This window comes from Belonocnema kinseyi, chromosome 8 (genome assembly GCF_010883055.1).
Source record: "Belonocnema kinseyi isolate 2016_QV_RU_SX_M_011 chromosome 8, B_treatae_v1, whole genome shotgun sequence".
NCBI classification, from domain to species: Eukaryota; Metazoa; Arthropoda; class Insecta; order Hymenoptera; family Cynipidae; genus Belonocnema; species Belonocnema kinseyi.
In genome coordinates, this window is record NC_046664.1 from 53,918,610 (window position 1) to 53,926,720 (window position 8,111).

An 8,111-nucleotide genomic window follows, 5' to 3' on the forward strand; every position below is an offset into this window, starting at 1 on the left:
GTAATCCGGAGTAATTTAGGTCATTCGCAATAATTATAGTATTCAAGAGTAAATCAATTATAAAAAGGAGTAATCCAATTTCAATCCAGAGTAATTAGGAGTAATCCACATATAAACTGGAGTAATTCAAGCAATTCGAAGTAATAAAAGTATTCAAGAGTATAATTAAATTAAAAATCGGAGTTATTCACTTGTAATCCGCTATTACTCTTTTTAATCCAGATAAATTAATCTGGTTCTTATTGAATTCTTAAACTAAGAAAGGTACATTTTTACATAAAAATGATATAATTAAACTTTTAACTAAAAAAATAGATTATAAAAATATACGAATTTCCTACCAAATAGTTGAAATTTTTCACTGAATCATTGAACTTTGAAGACAAATTGACGATTTTTCAATACAAATTATCAAATAAAAAATATTAAATTTTGATAAAAAAGTTAATTTTATACCAAAAAAGACAATTTTCCAACAAAAGATAAGAACTCTCAACCCAAAACTTGAATTTTCAACTAAAATAGATTAATTTTAAACAAAAATACGAATTTTTAACAAAATAGTTCAATTTCAACTAAACGTAAACTTTCCATTACCAAAGTAATTCTTCAACAACAAACAATAAATTTTTAACAAAACAGTTCAATTTCCAACGAAATAGATGAATTTTTTAATAAAATTTTGAATCGCTAGCCGAAAAATGCATTTTTAAGGAAGTAGTTGAACTTTAAAACCTGGTTGTTAAAATTTTAATAAAAAAGACAAATTGTCAATAAAATTCATAAATTCTCAACCAAAAAGTTAAATTTTTAGGACAGAAAGAATTTTTTTAATGTTTAAGAAAGTTGTTAAACTTTAAAACCTAGATGTTAAATGTGTAATCAAAAAGATGAATTTAAAAATAAAAATATTAATTTTCTGTTAAAAGTAACCATTTTTTAACAAAATTCAAGGATTTTATCAACCAAGAAGATGAATTTTCTACTAAAAAAGATGAATTTTTAAACAAAAAGATTAATTTACTACCAAAATAGAAGAATTATTAATAAAATTCAAGAATTCTGAACCAAAAAGTTGAATTTTCAACTAAAAAAGATGGATTCTTGAACAGATTAATTTACAACAATAAAAAAATGTCAATAAAATTAATGAATTCTTAACCAAAAAGTTGATTTTTTAGGGTAGAAAATTTTTTTTTAATGTTTAAGAAAGCAATGCAACTTTAAAACCTACTTGTTCAATTTGTAACCAAAAAGATAAATTTATAAATGAGAATGTTAATTTTGTACTTAAAAAACAAATTTTGCAAAGTCAAGCATGTTCTTATCCAAAAAGATGAATTTTTAACTAAGAAACATGAATTTTTAAACCAAAAAAAATTAATTTACTACCAAAAAAGACGAATTTTCAATAAAAATCAAGAATTCTTCACCAAGCACTTGAATTTTCAACTAATAAAAGAGGAATTTTTAAACAAAAAGATCCCTAATTTACATATTTTCTAAGTTGAACTACATTGTAAAAAATTTATTATTCTGGTCAAAGACTCTTGATTTTAATTGAAAACGGGTTGGTTGAAAATTTAACAATTATTATGAAAATTCGTTTTATTTTTAATAAAATTTTGTAGTTCAAAATTTAACTCTCATATTTTGTGAAAATTTGTCTTTCTCAGTTGAAATTTTGTTTATTGATTTTGTAGAAAATGAAGATTCTTGCTTGAAAACTTATTTTTCGGGGATAAAATATTAACTATTACATTTTTATTGGAAAATTATGTTTATTGGTTAGAAATTAATCTACTTTTCATAAAATTGAACTCTTTTTTTGAAATTTATTTTTATTAATTTCAAAATTTTAGTCGTAAATTCATCTCTCTGGTATAAAAATGAACTATTTTTTTGATAATTCGTTTTTTTTTGTTCGTTAAAAAGTCAAAATTCGTCTTTCTCGCTACAAAAGTCATCTTGGTTAAATAATTTTAACAATTTAGTTAAAAGTTCATCTAGTGTGTCTAAGATTGAAAAATTTTGTGAAAAAGTAATCCTCTAGCCTACAGTCCCCCGTGTATTCTAGAGTAATCCAGAGTAATACACTTGCTATCCAGATTCCGTTATTGGTTCAAAAATGATCTTTTTACTTAAAAATTTGTCTTTTTCAATAGAAAGTTAACATTCTTTATTGAAAATTTAACTGGTTTTGTTGAATTTTTTTTTCTCGTTGAAAATTAATTTTTAAGATTTGTTTTTCTTTATTTTAAAATTCATTTTCTTTGTCGTAAGTTGAATTATTTTGTTAAAAATTAATTATTTTAACTCTAAACAAAAATGTTATAACTGAAAATTTGTCTTTCTGAGTTGAGATTTACTTCATTTGTTTAAAATATCGTTTTTTTTGTCGAAAGTTCAGATCCGTTTTTGATCAAATTCATAAATTTTGTTGAAGAGTAATTTTTTATAGAAGATTATTTTTCATTGTTTGAAAACCCAGCTCTTCAGTTGAAAATTAATATATTTTTATTAACACATGTGAAAATTAGTTTTTTTTCTGTTGAAAATTGATATTTTTATCTGTAAATGTAGCTATTCCATTTTCTATGCGAAAATTGATCTTTTTAGTTGAAAATAAAACTCATTCTCTCATTTCAGGATATTTATCAAATATAATTTTTTTTGTCTTTCACGTCAAAATTGTCATTTTAAATATTAATTTTTAAAATAAAATTGACAAATATAAATATACCTGTTATTTTTTATCCGCTTTTACTTAATAGTTAAAACTTGATATTATATTACAGTAATTAGTTCTATCGAAATTAAAAATTTTAAAAACCATGTAAAAATCTAGTAAGTAGAGTCAATTTTCTCCACCGGTAGTATTGAATAAATACAAACTCTCCAAATTTTGATATTGTTAATTGAAAGTTTGTTCAGGCGGAAATTGATTAAAAATGATGATATTATATCACCTTGAAACTCGAATTCGAGGAGAATGAGTCTGACTTTAAAGTGAAGTTACTACTTGCTAAGTAGTGCCGTTCTTTTTATGCCAGCCAACATTAACGATAAAATGTACGCATTTCTCCCCTTTTTTTCAAAATTCCCTGCATTACAAAATTTAAGGCTCAACTAAGTTTTTATAAAATTCCCCTGATTATTTACTTCTATTCAATTCCAGGCAATTTTGTACTCAGAGAATTCAAGTACAACTGTCCATTCTCCGTCCAAGAATAGTCTAGATTCTTGGAGCCAAGTTGTGATGACTAGCGTATTATAAGAAATTCAGTTTCTTAAAACTCACTTTCAAAACATTAAAACATACATTATTGCATTAATTATAAATTATTACAATAACTTCCTTCGTGATAAATAAAACCGATTTTAATTAGAATAACAATTGAAATGGATTCTGGAAAAAAAAGTTTTTCACGCTTATTACAAAAAAGGTTTGTTTCACATCATAATATAGTGCAGTCTTTTTTTGTTAAACAATTTTTTTGCAATATAACATATTTTCTTTTGATCAAGCAATTAAGAAACGCATATTTTATTACAAGTTTTCTCTCGAATGTAAATTAGACGCTTATTTGAATCTTTAAAGTACATACATTTTTTTATAATATTGGACGATATTTATATATTGTAAAACCGTATGATAGTTTAAAAATTTACATAGGAAAATAGCCCTAATTTAATTATTACCTGCGAAAGTTTGCAAAATCCCCCGATGATAGATAATATGCAACGTCCACCATTGATTCCCTTCGCGTGACTCAATGTAATTATCCCCAAAATTTCAGTAATGTATGCGATGGATCGATTAAATTTGCACGCAATGAGGGGAACATTGAAGAAAGTAAGTTCAAAATATTTGAATAAACGCAACACAAAATTTCGGGATGCGGAAGAGAACTCAATTTTCACATGTTTTGTTTTTTTAGTTTCAGGTTTAGTCTCTACTGTAAATTATACTGGAATTATAAAATATATAATTAATAAATTTAAATAAAAAACTGAAACCAACTTAATAAATCTGAATCGGTGAACAATTTATCAATTGACTTAGTTAATGAATAGTTAACTCATGAAATAGTAAGCAAATCACAACAGTTTATCATACTAAATTTAAACATTAAAAGTATTTACTAATTCTTTAGTGATTTCAAGTACTAATCAATTATTAAAAATTTCTTGGCAATTGTTTTTTTTTATATAAAATGGTGGTAAAATTGTTTAATTTCAAATATCTAATTAAAATTTTAAGGATTCAACTGCGAAATAATTAAGTATTAAGAATTTAATTTTTAAGTTTACAGTTTTAAAAGATTTAAATGTAAGATTGCCCTTTAATTTTAGATAATAAAATTATTCGCTTTTGAACAATATTGTAAAAGCGGCATTTTTGTTAAGTAAATTTATTGTTTTTGTACAATTTTGAAAAGTTCGAAAAATCTTCTTCCTAGTCAATTTCCCAAAATAGCAATTATTTGTATTTTTTGAACTGGAAAAGTATTAGGGTTAGACAGAACTTTCCCCTTCCATTTCCCCACTTTCAGAATGAACATTTTAAGTCAAAAAATTATAAATATTTATAATTTTAATGTTAAGTATAGCAATTTTCAATTTTTTGGTGAAATTAATTGAAATAATTCAAATCTATTAATGTTAAAAATAAGATTTTTCATCGATTAATCTTTCGTTCAATATAATAAATTTCTTCTAATATTATTTAAATCCATAAATATATATAAAATTAGAAATCTATTAAATTTCTGTGTTTTCTTTTCAGAAAAATACAATTTTTTTGTAAAAAAAATGTATGAAAGTGAGTGTAAAATAATTATAATTCTATGAAAAATATTCTGGTATATTTTTGATAAAAATAGAAAGGTTTCTTGATCTTCTCCAACCAATGACCTTTTTTTTATAGAAGCTGCAGTTTTGTCAAGTAAAATCCTTGTTTTCATACAATTTTAAGAAATGCGAGAAGCAAAAAGTTAATTTTCTTCGAAATAAAATTTTAATATAAAATAATATATAGTACTAACAAATCATTAAAATACTTTTTTTATTATTTGAAAAAAAACCTCCACCGTGACAATGTGTCGAAGCACATTGCCGTGACCAGGATTCGAACCTGGGTTACTACGGCCACAACGTAGGGTCCTAACCACTAGACGATCACGGCTATAGGAGAACATGAATTTTCATTATAATTTGAATAAGATTTATAATATTTAAACCATTTTTGTTGACTCTTTTGTCGGACATTGGCATTTTTATGTGAAAAAAATTTTATTTAAAATAATTCCAAAGAAAATTAAGAAATTTCTAGATTACAAAGATTTTAAATGTTTGTACAATTTTAGGTTATGTTCAAAATAATATTTCCTATAATTAAACAATAATAAAATATGTTAGCGTTTTTCACCGTAAATCAGTTATTTTATACAAAAGTGATTTGACTTGAGAACATAAACTTACAATTTTGAACAACTTTAGGTTATGTTAGTCTAATTAAAGTCTAATTAAAGTAATGAAAAGGGAAAAATTGCTATTTGAAATCGTAGAATTTCAACCCATTTAAATTTGTTAAATTTAGATTTAAAGATTTTTTTAATTTAGATTTAAATGTTACCATGTTTGAAATATTCAATTTGGTAAATTTTTGGATTTAAAATCTTTATATCAAAAGATTATAGATAGGAAAAATTTTCAGAAAAAATATTCTATTATATTGAGAAATGAATAACAGCCATTTTAAAGAATATAAGGAAGAAAAAATTATTTTACTTTTCAATAAAATTGTAATATAAAGTACTAAAAATCTAAAAAATAATTTTTTTCAAATTTAAAAAAAAAACCTCCACCGTGACAATGTGTCGAAGCACATTGCCGTGACCAGGATTCGAACCTGGGTTACTACGGCCACAACGTAGGGTCCTAACCACTAGACGATCACGGCTACTGGAGGACATAAATGATAATTCTAAATTCAATGATAAATATATTTTTAAACAATTTTTAGATTATGTAACTTTTTCCTGAAATTGACAGTTTTAACGTTAAGAAATTATATTCCAAAGAAAACTCACAATTTTCAAGAATTTGATGGTAGTATATTTATTCTTAAAATTCTATTGTTGATAAAATATCATTAGATTTCAAAAAATCTTTAAAAAATAATAGAGCATGCGTTGGCATTTTTTAATAGAAATCAGTTATTTTAAACCAAGTGTCTCGTCGTCCCGAATTCTCGGGATGACTTGTCTATCCCCTTTTCCAACTCCCTTAATTTTGTTCAGGATGACTAGACAGATCCCATTTTAAACCAAAATCATTTAAATTCAAAAATCAAACTTACTCTTTTGGAAAACTTTATGTCGAGCTTTATGTTAAGTTGTTTTTTTTTTGTCAGAATTTTATATTTTTAACAAAAGTGAGGTTATATTATCTCTATTTAAAGAAATGAAAAAGGAAACAGAATTGCTATTTGAAATTGTACAATTTCAAGCTCTTTATTATTATTTTTTTTAAATTTAGATATAAATGTTACTATATTTGAAGCGTTCAATTCAGTAAATTTCTTGCCTTAAAAATAATTACATCAATCTTATAGATTTAAAAATTTTTTAGACAAAATAATCTCACATTCTGAAAAATTGATAAAATATATTTTTTTAAGTTGAATAAAAACCATTTTAAGAAATGTCAGGAACAAAAAGTTAATTTACTTTCCAATAAAATTATAATATAAAGAACTAAAAAGTTTTTTAAATAATTTTTTTCAAGTTGAAAAAAAATCTCCACCGTGACAATGTGTCGAAGCACATTGCCGTGACTAGGATTCGAACCTGGGTTACTACGGCCACAACGTAGGGTTCTAACCACTAGACGATCACGGCTATTTGGAGGACATAATTGTTTATTAAAATTTGAATAATAATTAAAAATTTTAACATTTTTGGATTATGATAATTTTTTATCGGAAATTGGGATTTTTAACGAAAAAACATGATATTTCAAATAATTGAAAGAAATTATACAATTTTTAAGAATTTTAGGTTATGTTAGCATTTTTTAAATCAAAAATCGGTAGTTTGGGTAAAAAATCGTTAAATTTCTGAAAAGATTAACAAATTTGGTAAAAATTTATTTTATGTACGTGTCTTTTATCGGAAATCGGTATAGATTGAAAAAAATGTCAGTTTTGGAACATTTTTCACATGAAATTGGTTATTTGGTATGATAAACAATTTTTTTTATATTGTGTTAGTGTTTTTGGTTTTAAATTTCTATTGTTGACCAAAAATCATGAGATTTCAAAAAATATTTGCAATATTTGAACAATAATGAAGCTTGTTAGCATTTTTCACAAGAAATCAGTCATTTGAAACGAAGTGTCTCGTCGTGCCGAATTTTCGGGACTAGACGCAATCTATTTTAAACGAAAAGCATTTGCCTTTAAAATTCAAACTTACAATTTTGAACAACTTTAGGCTATGTTGTATTGATCGTCGGAAATTGATATTTTAAATGAAAATGCAATGGTTTAATTGTCTCTATATATAGAAATAAGAAATAAAACAAGATTACTATTTGAAATGAAACCATTTCAACCCCTTAATTTTATAAAAGGATTTTAAGGAATGTGAAAAGAAAAAAAATTAATTTGCATCTAAATAATATTTTATTATAAAGCATTAAAAATGGCTAAAAAATCTGAAAATAAATTTGTTTAAAGTTTAAAAAAAAACCTCCACCGTGACAATGTGTCGAAAGCACATTGCCGTGACCAGGATTCGAACCTGGGTTACTACGGCCACAACGTAGGGTCCTAACCACTAGACGATCACGGCTATTGGAGGACTTGAATGTACTTGTTTTTTTACAGAAATCGATGTGAAACTCGTCCAACTTGTTCACTTGCGCGAAACGAGACGTCCAAAAGAAATTTACGATTCTTTCCGCGGCGGGCATTTAATACTTTTACCTTTCCATCTTTCACCTTCGGAAATAGATTCTAGCGTCTAACTAGTGGGCATTTAGTACGTGTTTTAGATTGATATCTTTAGCAATAACAGTATTTAAAATTGAAGAAGTTAAATCAA

The 8,111-nt window shown here is 24.9% G+C and overlaps 4 non-coding genes across 4 annotated transcripts; all 4 read right to left on the reverse strand.

Moving 5' to 3' along the window:
- Window positions 1–5,116: 5,116 nt before the first annotated feature.
- Window positions 5,117–5,188, reverse strand: Trnah-gug. Its single transcript has one exon. It is a non-coding gene; the product is annotated as a tRNA-His (tRNA).
- A 705-nt stretch (window positions 5,189–5,893) lies between these two features.
- Trnah-gug lies at window positions 5,894–5,965 on the reverse strand. The gene has a single exon. It is a non-coding gene; the product is annotated as a tRNA-His (tRNA).
- Window positions 5,966–6,833: 868 nt separating this feature from the next.
- Trnah-gug lies at window positions 6,834–6,905 on the reverse strand. Its single transcript has one exon. It is a non-coding gene; the product is annotated as a tRNA-His (tRNA).
- An 882-nt stretch (window positions 6,906–7,787) lies between these two features.
- Trnah-gug lies at window positions 7,788–7,859 on the reverse strand. The gene has a single exon. It is a non-coding gene; the product is annotated as a tRNA-His (tRNA).
- Window positions 7,860–8,111: the final 252 nt, after the last annotated feature.